Source organism: Phyllostomus hastatus, unplaced genomic scaffold (assembly GCF_019186645.2).
Source record: "Phyllostomus hastatus isolate PE091 unplaced genomic scaffold, TTU_PhHast_1.1 phas_scaffold_317, whole genome shotgun sequence".
Lineage (NCBI taxonomy): Eukaryota > Metazoa > Chordata > Mammalia > Chiroptera > Phyllostomidae > Phyllostomus > Phyllostomus hastatus.
In genome coordinates this window covers 22,541,929-22,555,417 of record NW_025334023.1, presented here as the reverse complement: position 1 = coordinate 22,555,417, position 13,489 = coordinate 22,541,929, and the positions used below count along the sequence as shown (strand labels likewise).

The following is a 13,489-nucleotide window of genomic DNA, read 5'->3' as shown; positions in this document are numbered from 1 at the left end:
GTCAAGCTTTCTAATTAGGTCAAGATAATTTAAAATGAACTAAAAATCATACCACATGAAGATATCAAAAATTCATAATTTTGCCCTAGGTGCTATCTCTGTGACCTTAGAGGTTTCAGGAGAGCAATAATTTATCCTCAATTCTTAAGAGATTTAGATATTTATATACACAGCAGGCTGAAGAAAAAATAAAGTACACAAAAACAAATTCAAGGAGTAATAAAAATTTCAACTTTTTATAAATACCTGTCCTTTCATTTTTTAGTCTGCATAAATAAATACTGACAGGTTTTATGTCCAAGTTAACGTGAAATGATAGATTATTCATTTCAGAACACTATGAAAAGCCACAAGGTCAATAATTCAATGCAACTTCAACTATGTTTTTGACTTAAAAAATTCTCAGTTTGGGGATATATCCAGTTCCACAGCCTCTTTCAGTTTTAGAAACATCTCAGTGAAAATGTTTAGAATCAGAGCACAGTCACTCTGAAAGGATTTACTTAGCTCTCTTGTGTTTGGTGTTCATATCTCTCACTATATAGGATCAATTTCTCATTAGTGCTAAGCCAAATGCTTCCAGGAGAAAATGAAGAAACATGTTTAGTTGAGACAGGTTTTTACTAAACTGTTCAAGAGTCTATAAAGAAAGCATAATTTCAATAAAATAGAAAGGAAATGTTATAAATACTCACAGGTTTATAGATAGTTAATAAATAGTGTTTTTCAAAGTATGGTTCAAAGAAAGAACATCCATTAAGTTTTTAGTAGCTTTGTATCATTAATAAGGAAAAACTGAAACATTCATGTGAACAGACACATCATAGCCTACAAAGTGTACATAAACTAGTGGAAATAATGAAAACTATTTTAACAGTGAGGATAAAGACAGGAATTTCAATCCTATCAAATCAAGTTAATTCAAAATGTCTTAGTATCCCCTTCTACACTTTTACTCTTTGCTTTCCTACAGTGGTTAAATAGCCAAAGCTCTCATCATGGAAAAAAATTGGTGTTATAAATTAATTCACACTAAAATGTAGTGATTAAACAGATACACTGATGAAGAATTTGAGCATTGTTTAACCACCATTTGTTGACTCTTGTGTTGTTATTATGATGCTCATTTCCTACCTCAAGTAAGTTTCAGTCTATGGAAAACATAATATGCTGAAGCCTGGGATACTGAGAAATGTATAAGACAGCAATAATGATGTATGGGTAGGAAACATCACCCAGATATAAATTGGGCAGTAACCATATCAATAACAAAAGTTAAAAGATAATAAGTAATATTTCATACAGTTATGAGACTCAGAAGCAGGAAAACTCTTGTCCAGATGGCAGAAAATTGTTGTAAAGACCCAAGACATAGGCTCTTCAGAGAAAGACAAACAGTTTATTATGAATAGAAGGTAGGATGGGTGCAGATGCGAGAAAGCAGCTAGGAATCTAATAGGAGATGGCAAAGGCAGAGAGAGGTTATGAAGGATGTCATGTGTCATGCTAAGGAGTTTGGATTTTATCCTGAATGCAGTGGGGACACATAGAGAAGCATTAAGTCAGTGCATAGCATTATCATATGATGCCTCATGAAGGCAGGGGGACCAGCATGTTGAGGTAGGGAGAGGCCTGATATCAAGGCAGAGGTAGCAGAATTGCAATAATAGAGATTAATTCTAATGAAAATCTTAAATAAGGTCATGGTGGTGAGAAAAAGTGGTAATTTTATGTTAAGTCTGAAACCCAAAGCTAACAACAAAGCTACATAAGGCACCTGATATTCTGAAGAAACTCCTAAAAACTTAGGAATCTTATAGCTCCTCCAGTTGAACCAGGTTTGTCTATTTTTTTCGCTGCAGCATTTCTTCTTTATTTTTTATTAGTTTATTTTAATTGTTGTTCAAGTACAGTTTTCTGCCTTTTACTCCCATCCCAGCCACCCCCCAGCTCTCCCCACCTCCCACCCATTTCCACCCCCTCCTTGTTTTTATCCATGTGTCCTTTATACTTGTTCCTGCAAACCCTCCCCATTCTCCCTTGAAATTCCCTCCCCTCTCCCCTCTGGTCACTGTCAACCCATTCTCTATTTCAGTGTCTTTGGTTATATCCTGCTTGTTTGTTTGTTTTATTGTTTAGGTTCCTGTTAAAGGTGAGATCATATGGTGTTTGTCTTTCACCGCCAGGCTCATTTCACTTAGCATAATGCTCTCCAGTACCACCCATGCTGTCACAGAGGTTTGCCTATTGAAGTATCTTACCAGCACAGCACCTCCTTCGCCACCACACGACCCCGGGCTTCCGTGTTTATCAGAGCATATTAGAGAGAGAAAGACATTCTTCACAGGCTTTGCCTTAGTGGGAGCTACTAGACTTTTTCTTAACCTTCGCACCTTCTAATTCAACTGAGGAGAAGGTTACAAGAAGCCATTCAAAGAAATCAGAAGTAATTATTGTTTCCTTGACTGGACATTTGCTTAGGCAACAGATTTGCTGATTGGCTTCTGGCCCTATTTAAATAGGAGGAAAGCACACCTGGAGAGAGAAAACAGACAGCAGAAAGTGAATGACAGGAAGGAAACCTACATCCTCACCATTTAGAAGGCAAAAGTGTGTGGGTTCCCATGATTTGTATAGACTTTGGAGAAGGTAGGCAAGTATAAGCTTTCTGGGCTCCATGAACTGACAGAATTGAAAAAGGCAGAGCCTGAAGAGGAAAGACTATGTGAGGGAATCTGCAGGAAGGAGGCCCAAAGACATTGATGTGCTCACAAGAGCCAGGATTTGGAGGTCGGTTTCAACAATGGCCTGGGAGATAGCAGCTTTTCCCAGGGTTACAGCTATATCCCAATAAGGACCACAGACGTTGAATATGAGACACTGGTTCTTTTCTAGAGCTATCTTCCCAACTCTGACACATATAAGAGAAAAAGAACTGGGAAAAAAGGAGGAGAGAAGGTGTGGAGAGAGCCCATTCTCTGTGCCCCTTGCAGCTGCAGGATCCTACGTCTGAGGCACTTGTCAGTGCTAAGCTAGAAGTGAAGAGAAGAAGAGCAGGAAATATGAGAAAAGTTATTTAAAAGCTATGGGACCTTCTTCAATGTCTAAAGAAAGTGAAAAACTGGTTTCCACACATCATGGTTAAAGGCAGTGATTAGAAAATGTAAAACAACTTCATACTTATTACTTACTCCATTTAGACTGCCATAATCCAGAGAGAGAGAGAGAGAGAGAAAGAGAGAGAGAGGAGAGAGAGAATAGATCCAACTTGACCAATTTGTTATGAGAGGAAAGAGAAATAAATCACAATTTCTGAATTAATGGTCTGAATTATGTCCTGAACTTTATAAAAGGGATATTCTAAGCTTTCCTTCTCTGGGCACAGTTACCTCATCTCTCTAATGAAGGATTTTTTGGTATTAACCTGGTTTTCATCACAGACTCCCTTGAAAATCTGAGAATCTGAGGATCTGAGGAGTTTTGTATTATCTCCACAAAAATAGGTATACATGCATCCAAAATTTTCCATACAAACTCATGTAAAATAGGTAATGTTGAAGTGAGAAGCTGATTTGAGGAAAAAGATGGAGTGCAGTTCTGTATATGTTAACAGAACTGTAACAAATTTTTGTAGAAATATCCTTCAGAACAAGGACAATATAAGTGTGTGTTTGGGAGGGTTGTTGTTTTTTTAATTACAAGCACTTAATATCCAACTCTCACAAAGAGGTGGCCTCCTTCTCACCCTTTCTTCAGAGCATGAAGGTTGTGAAACTTTTCAGTGGCTTAGCACAAAAGGTTCTGCTGTTTCCTTAGGTTGCTTGCAGTGATGCTCAGAGCCAGGGATGAGGTCCATTAATTAAAGTCACTTCTGCATTTAGGCTTTCTCTCGCTTTCTAAAGGCTGTCATCCATGTCTTTCTGGGTCACCTCGCTTCTTCCTTCCAGCTAAACTGCATCTAAAGGAAAGACCAAGGTGACAGCACAGCCCTCCTTTGGTGTATTGCCCTTAGCTTTTAAAATACCTTACCAATCAAGTTAAGGAGTATGAATTTCTTTCATTTCCATCATCTACAGGAAACATGTGTCTTCTCTTGTTACCCTGGAGTTTCCACTCCTGTCATCTTCTATTGTAGGTCAGAGCTCCCACCAAGTGTGTGATCTTATGCAAAGCTTTCTTTTGATGTTTACTTTGGGTCCATGTGCAGTAGCTGAAAGTGCAGTACAAGTTTTAGAATCCAGGAGGTCTGGTCTAAAATCCTGGCAGTTATTTCAGTCCTTTGTGCCTCATTTTCTTTCTTTCCCTCTATCAAATGAGTATAATAACATGTCATGGATCTTTTTAAGAGTTAAAATAGATAAAAGTATTAAAGGAGCTTTGCAAAGGGCCTGGCAAATTATAGAAGCATAACAAATATTATAAAAACAAACTATATGCCTTTTTATTTTTAAAAAAAGTGATTTGAAGTGCCTGGACCTTAATTTCTTCAACTATAATGATTGAAATAGATTTAGTTTAATTCACTCTCCACTTAGTAGTAATTATTGTGGAGTTCATGAAGATAATAAATGAAGGAGGTTACAAATTAGTCAGGATGTCACTGACAAACAACAAATCAGATTATAACTGAAATCAGGTTTCTGCCACTTGCTGAGTAGCTTTGAACAAAAGATAAATGATGATGGACTACAGCTTTTTCACCACTAAATTAGACTGAACACATAGTGGTTGCTGCTTCTAACACATAGTGTTTGGAAGTGTTACATGAAATAAAACATGGAAGATTACTATGACACCTGAGACATATAAAGCAATCATTAGCAGAACCATATTAAGACCTTCATAGGTCTGAAGCTTTCTTAATTTTTTAAAGATCTCATCTCATATCTTATCAAAAACAATAAAATATACCTATATCCATGACATTTTTATGAAGTATTTTTAAAGTAATTTTTTATAATTTTATCATTGAAAGTGTTAATATAATACTATTTTTTATTATTTTGTTACAGTTCATTTTTATATAACTTTTCATATCACAAGAGAAGAAATAAGTTGAAGTTGACTAATTGTTACAATATTACATTCTATTATTTTCAACACTGGGGTTATTTTTGATTGCTTGAACCAATTATTTTTTTAGGCCTCAAATCTTTATGTAGGCTCTTGAAAATGCTGAATTCTACTGCTTAATGGATAAAATACCCTGTCTGTTGTGTACTGAGGGAAAATGTGACAAATGCTGTAGTGGAGTTCTGAGGAAATAAAAATGAGGCAGGAATCATTCCAACTGAGGAGGATTAAGGGAAAGCTCACCTACATGGTACATTTGAGCAATGACAACAGGTACTCATCTGACCATGGAAAAGTATGCAGTCTTATATGACTACGGCAGTCACATAATAGAGGTTTAAACAATTCAGAGATATGCGAGAGATCCACCAGGAGCTGGGAGGAAGGAAAGGAGGAAATGGCATAATATATTTGCTTTTAGTTATAATTTCTAATTATCATCTATTTACAATGTACCTAATATATTATAATAGTTCAGAGGAGTAATTAGGAAAAAAATTCAACAGACTCACCAGGTCATTATACCTACTACCCTTCCAGACCAGTGTAAGGATAAGATTTACTAATTTTCATTTTGTCCCCTTGCACAACCAAAAGAAAGATAACAACAAATTTAAAAACAAAAAATAACCAGAACTGCCAGAAATCAAACTGTATGGAAGTCTGACAACCAAGGAGTTAAAGAAGAAGCATTCATTCAGACCGGTAAGAAAAGCTGGGGCAGAAAGCAGTGGCTAGCAAACCTGGCAGCCCCAGATTTCTGTGCGGATAAACCCAGAGGAACAACTGGGGAGCAAGACAGACCACTCAACCCAGGGTTCCACTGAGGGGAAATGAAGCCTCAAAACCTTTGGCTATGAACATCTGTGGGACTTGGGATGGTAGGAGAAACTCCCAGCCTCACAGGAGAGTTCACTGGAGAGACCCACAGGATTCTAGAACATACACAAACCCACCCACCTGTGAATCAGCACCAGAAGGACCCAATTTGCTTGTGAGTAGTGGGGGAAGTGACTGAAAGCTGACAGAGAGCTGAGAAAGCAGTATTGTCCCCTCTCTGAACCCTCCCCACCTACAGCGCCACAACACAGCTACATGGATTATTTTGCCCTGCCAAATGCTTAAGGCTCTATTCCTTAACAGGCTCACACAGGCATGCTGAGACAAAAAAAAAATATGGCCCAAATGAAAGAACAGATCAAAGGTCTAAGTGATGAAGAGATAGTTAACCTATCAGATGCAGAGTTCAAAACACTGGTAATCAGGATGCTTACAGAAATGGTTGAGTATGGTTGCAAAATAGAGGAAAAAGTGAAGGCTATGCAAAGTGAAATAAAGAAAAATATAAAGGGAACCAACAGTGAAGGGAAGGAAACCGGGACTCAAATCAATGATTTGGAGCAGAAAGAAGAAATAAACATTCAACCAGAACAGAATGAAGAAATAAGAATTCAAAAAATAAGGAGAGGCTTAGGAACCTACAGGACAACTTTGAACATTCCAACATCCAAATCATACGGGTGCCAGAAGGAAAAGAGGAAGAGCAAGAAATGGAAAACTTATGTGAAAAAAATAATGAAGGAGAATTTCCCCAAACTGGCAAAGAAAATGGACTTCCAGGAAGTCCTGGAAATTCAGAGAGTCCCAAAGAAGTTGGACCCAAGGAAGCACACACCAAGGCACATCATAGTTACATTACCCAAGGTTAAAGATAAGGAGAGAATCTTAAAAGCAGCAAGAGGAAAGAAGACAGTTGCCTACAAAGGAGTTCCCACAAGACTATCAGCTTATTTCTCAAAAGAAACCTTGCAGGCAAGAAGGGACTGGAAAGAAGTATTCAAAGTCATGAAAGGCAAAGACCTACATCCAAGATTACTCTATCCAGCAAAGCTATCATTTAGAATAGAAGGGTGGATAAAGTGCTTCCCAGATAAGGTCAAGTTAAAGGAGAAATCAAAAACAAACTAAACAAACAACTAGAACAGGAACAGAATCACAGAAATGCAGATCACATGGAAGGTTATCAGGGAATAAGAAGCATAAATGGTAGGTACGAAATAGACAGGGGGAGGTCAAGTATAGTACCGAAAATGGAGAAGTCAAAGAGCTTACATGTATGACCCATGGACATAAACTAAGGTGGGGGGAATGCTGGTGGGAGGGGGGATGCACGGTAGAAGGTAATAAAGGGGAGAAAACAATGGTACAACTATAATGGCATAATCAATAATATATACTTTAAAAGAAAGAAAAGAAAATCCATGCAGGGCTTTCATTTTGGCAGATAGGAAAGACTAGATTAGGTATCCTGGCCAACTCTTCCACAGATATAACTAAAAATGCTAAGTAAACATAAAAACATCTTTTAAACATACTAATGAAATCACATAAAAAGTAAAGGCTTCTCCAAAGGCAAAAAAAAATGAAATAAAAAGAAAAAGAGCCAGAGAATTAACTTTAATGTGCAAGTTAAAATGTCAAAAGTACACACTAAAAGAACTGAAAATGCATGTAAACTAGTAGTGAGGGGATGTGGAATGAGGAGGAGAAAAGCAGGGTGAGGGGGAGAAACAAAAATCAAGAACAAAAGTACATGGTACATATTAACCCAAATATATATTATGACCATAATGCAAGTGGACTAAAGTTTTCAATTTAAAGACAAAGATAGTCAAATTGGATTAAAGCATCCAATTTCGTATAGTTTACAAAAGGCAAAAGTATAATGATAAGATACAGGAAGGTTCAAAGAAAAAAGATAGCAGGTAGACCAGAAAAAAATAGTAAGACAAAGATAGCTCATTCTATTAGACATTTTATATAATAGATTAGGTGGAAGAGAGATAGACAGATGGATAAATAGATGATGGAATGATGCACGGGTAATAGATATAAATATAAACACACACATACATGAATTTATAGATTAGACATGTAAACCTTAAGGTAAAAAACATTTCTAAACATGGAACTAAAATAATAACTTTAATTTATCATAAATGATTAATGGTCTAAAACTTATACATGATTCATAAAAGACTCAAAACAGTCAAAACCAAATGACAGAACTATGGGAGAAAAATTCACATCAACAATCACGTACCCCTTTTAACAACTGATGGATCAAATGAATATACATATAATTAGCACTATAACCAATAAGATTTTATTTAAGGTACCCATTTATTATAAGGCACTGTACCCCAAAATGGGAAAACATGTTTACATGTCTCATTGTGTATGCTTCTGAAGCATACAAAAAAGGGTAAGATATACTAATTTTCAGTAATAAAATGAGATGTGACATCCTCTGAGATGCCTTCCCTGGCTACATTCGTACACCCCAGGCTGGTGAGCTGTTTGTCCTATGTACTCCAAATAGTATTACACTGAAGGTTAATTTCCTGCTTATTTGTCTGATGCTTCTTCTGTTCCTTGTGGTTCCTAAAGGTAGGAACTGAGACTTATTTGTCATCATATCCCAGATACCTTCCATAGTCCCTGGGATCAAGAAGCTATTCAATAAGAAGTTGATGAATCTGGGACATTTCAGTCTGTCCCCTACTTCCAGCCATTTAGTGGATTAATTCCTACCACTCTTAGAGGACTCAGTTTAGATAACACTTTAAACAGAAAAGTTTGTCTCCATTTAGCTCTTAACTCCTTTCATTGCAATTGTATGTATAATTGTCTTTCTTATTAAGGGGTATGGCTATTTTATTCACCAAAAGAGGGAACTGAGACATAGGCAGAGTTTTGAGTTGTTAAATCCCATAGGCCCATGCTTCTTGGGGATATTGCAGAGGTCTGGTGGTGTGAGGGGGATGACCTACACACCCAACCCAGATTACCTTTAACTAAGGCTCTTAGCTCCAAGATGAAAAAAGCCTCTACATGGCTGCTCTCTTTCTGGCCTGAGTTCGCTCCTCTTACTGGAATTGTAGCCATATCCTCCCCATATAGTTAAAAGTCGGTAGTGGTTCTCATTTCATGAGAGAGTGTGTCCTGTTCACATAAACCGAGTGGAGTCAATATCAAAAAATGCTGATATTTATGCCAACTTCCATGGTCCCTTCTGTTTTCTGAATCACAATCCCTTTGTCAATGTGCTGCAGCAGAACCACAGGCCCACTCTCTAGCCCTCCACAGGACAGTGGCATCTCTCTTTTTGCTCTTGATTCCTGGTTACCAGCAGCAGAGTAGCATCATGCTTCCCCAAACCTCATTAGCTATTTCTCCTAAAAGCAAAACTACTACTCTGCATGGTATATGCTTCCATTTGTTTGTACCTTCTTCAATTTCTTAAATGTCTTACAGTTTTCAGAGTACAGGTTTTTTATTTACATTTATTTATGTAGTCTTAAGTATTTATTTATTTAGTCATGGATATTTTTTAAAGATTTTATGTATTTATCTTTAGACAGAGGGAAAGGGAGGGAGAAGGAGAGGGTGAGGAACATCAGCCTCTCATGCACTCCCTACTGGGTACCTGGCCCACAATCCATGTGCCCTGACTGGGAATTGAACCAGCAACCCTTTGGTTTTTAGGCTGGTCCTCAGTCCACTGAGCTACACCAGCCAAGGCAGGTATTTTGTTCTTTTTTATTCAATTGTAGATGGAATTGTTTTCTAAATTTCTCATTTCTGATCATTTGTTCTTGGTGTATTAAAATGCATCTGATTTCTAAATATTAACTTTGTACCCTCAACTTTACTAAATTTATTTATAAGATCTACTAGTTTTGGGGGAGGGGCTCTCTAGGGTTCTCTGAATATTATATCATGTTATCTACATATGACAGTATTTCCTTCCTAATTTGAGTGCCTTTTATTTCTGTTTCTTGTCTAATTGCTGTCACTAGGACTCCCAATGTTATGTTGAATGAAAGTGGTGAAAGTGGATATTTTTGTCTTGTTCCTGATGTTAAAGGAAAAGCTTTTAGCTTTTCCCCATTAAGTATGATGTTTGCTGTATGTTTGTCACATATGACCTTTATTATATTGAAGTATGTTCTCTCCTTGCCTACTTTGCTTAGAGTTTTTATCATAAATAGATGTTAGATTTTGTGAAATGCTTTTTCTGCATCTATTGATATGATCATATAATTTTATCCATGATTTTGTTTATGTGATATATCATGTTAACTGATATGTAGATATTAAACCAACTTTACATCCTAGGAATAAATTCCACTTGATTATGATGTTTCTTTTTAATGTATTGCTGAACTTGGTTTGCTAATATTTTGTTAAGGATTTTACATCTATGTTCTTCAGAGATATCAGCATGTGTTTTCCTTATTGTTGTTGTTGTATCTTTATCTTCTTTATCTGGTTTTGAGACCAGGGTATTTCTGCTCTCAAAAAATGAGTCTAGGAGTTTTTCCTCATCTTCAATGTTTTAGAATAGTTTGAGAAGAATAGGTGTTAGTTATATGAATGTTTGGTGAAATTCACAGGTGAAGGCATCGAGTCCTGGACTTTTGTTGGTTTGGAGTTTTTAATTACTTATTCAATACTGTTAGTTGTTGTTACTCTGTTCAGATTTTTCTGTTTCTTGCTGATTCAGTCTTGAAAGATTGAATGTTTCTTGGAATTTATCCATTTTTTCTAGGTTGTTCAATTTGTTCTCATACAGTACAATCTTTCTTCATATATTCTTATAATCCTTTGTATTTCTGTGGTATCAGTTGTCACTTCTTTTTCATTCTTGATTTTATTTATTTGAGCCCTTTCATTTTCTTGATGAATCTGGCTAAGGTTTATCAATATTTGCTTTCAATATTGATAGGGGCTCCTAAATTAGCTGCATAGCCATTTATAAGAGTTATGTCCTCTGGCTTAATTGATCTCTTTATCAATATCTTTTAAAAATTTTATTTATTTATTTTTAGAGAGAGGGGAAAGGAAGGAGAAATAGGAGAGAAACATCAATGTATGGTTGCCTCTCACATGCTCCCTACTAGGAACCAGGCCCATAACCCAGGCATATACCCAGACTGGAAATTGAACCAGTAACCCTTTGGTTTGCAGGCCCATGCTCAATCCACTGAGCTACACCAGCCAAGGCTCTTTATCATTATGAAATTCCCTTTTTATCCTCTTCTTATAGCTTTTATTTTAACACTTCAACATAGCCCTTAAAAGGGTTTTTTTTTTTTGAGGGGGGGGAATATGTCTTCTTGGGCAGGGAAACAAAAGAAAATAACAAAAAATGAGACTACACAAAACAAAACTAAAAAGTTTTTGCACAGTGAAGATTAATAGAATAAAATGCAAAAACAACCTACTAAATAGAAGAAGATATTTTCTAATGCTACATCTAATAAAGAACTAATATCCAAAATTTATAAAGAACATACAAAACTCAATACCAAAAAAATAAACAACCCTTTAATAAGAGGGGTGAGGACAGAGATCCCATACTGACATTTCTCCAAAGAGGAGATACAGATGGGCACCAGACATTCGAAAAGGTGTTCAACATCACTAATCATCAAAGAAATGCAAATGAAAACCACAGTGAGATATCACCTCACACCTGTCAGAATGGCTAATATCAAGATCAACAAACAAGTGCTGGAATGGATGTGGAGAAAATGTAACCCTTGTGCAGTGTTGCAGGGATTGTGAATTGGTGCAGCCACTGTGGAAAACAGTATGGCAGTTCCTCAAAAAATTAAAAATGGAACTGCTTTATGATACAACAATTCCACTTCTAGCTATATATCCAAAGAAACCTAAAACACAAATTTGAAAACACACATGCACCCCTATGTTCACTGCAACATTACTTACAATAGACAAGTTATGGAAACATCCTAAATGTCTATTCATAGATGAATCTAGAAGAGATGGTACATATATACAATGGGATATTATTCAGCCATAAAAACTAATTAAGTCTTTCCACTTGTGACAACATGAATGGACCTAGAGGGTATTATGCTAAGTGAAATAAGTCAGACAAAGTCAAATAGCATATGATTTCACTTATATATGGAATGTAAAAAACAAAATAAGCAAACAATACAGAAATAAATTGATACATACAGAAAACAAATTGATGGTCTCCAGACAGGAGGGGTATTGAGGGGATAGAGGAAAAGGTGGACGGGATTAATATTTGCAAATTGTCAATTACAAAAATAGTCACAGAGATGCAAAGTAGAGCATAGGAAATATAGTCAAAATATTTAATAACTCTCTATGGTGCCAGGTGCACAACACACTTATAGGAGTTATCACTTTGTAACTATATAAAGATTTAGTCACTATGTTATACACCTGAAACTAATAAAATATTGTATGCCAATTGTAATTAAAAGGGAATTTAAATAAAAACTATATATGAAGTTTTTCTATGACTCAGAATATTATTTTGGGTATTTATCCCAGAGAAATTAAAACTTATGTTGATTCAAAAACTTGTACTCAAATGCTTATTGGAACTTTATTTGTAATATCAAAGTTTAGAATCTCCACAGTCTTTCAACAGCTGACCAGCCAAAGAACCTGAGGTATATACCCAACCATGAAACACTGTCCAGTAATAAAAAGAAAACTACTGACATACAACTTGAATGAATCTTTAGAGAATTAACCTGAGTAAGTTAAAGGACAATCCCCAAAAGTAACATATTATAAGACTTCACTTATATATCATTTTTTAAATAAAAAAATAGAAATGGAGGGAAAATTAGTGGCTTTCAAGAATTAGGAACCATAGCATAGGGATACTGATGGTAGAGTGGGATGAAGGTGAGCCTAGCTATAAAATGAAAGTAACGAATCTTTGTGGTATTAAAATTGTTCTGTTTCTTCACTATTGTGGTGGATGTACAAATGCAAACTGAAAACTTTGTATACAACTTAACATACACACAAATAAGTCAGTTAAAATTCTGAAAAGCCCAACACAATCAATTGGTTGTATTAATATCATAATTCTGATTGCAGTACTACACTATAATTTTGCACAATGTTACCATGAAGGGGACACTTAAAAAAGGAAACATACAAGGGATTCCTCAGTATTATTTCTTATTTATTTTTATTATTTTATTATTTTGCTGGAACATTTTAAGTACATTTTATTGATTATGTTATTACACTTGACTCATTTTTTTTTCCTCTTTATTCCCATCTTCCCTACACCCAACCTCCCTCCAGCATTCGACCCCCCTTAGTTCATGTCCCTGGGTCATACATATAAGTTCTCTGGCTTCTCCATTTCTCATACTATTCTTAACCTCCCCTGCTTATTTTGTACCTACCATTTATACTTCTTATTCCCTGTACCTTTTCACTCATTCTCCCCTTCCCTGGCCATGCTGATAAGCCTCCATGTGATCTCCATTTCTGTGATCTGTTCCTGTTCTAGTTGTTTGCTTAGTTTGTTTTTGTTTTTTTAGGT

General features: G+C 36.0%; 1 protein-coding gene across 1 annotated transcript in view; it reads left to right on the top strand.

Moving 5' to 3' along the window:
* Positions 1-13,489, top strand: part of CNTN5 (contactin 5) — an 893,122-nt gene that overhangs the window by 738,760 nt on the left and 140,873 nt on the right. The gene's annotated exons all lie outside the window — the stretch shown is intronic.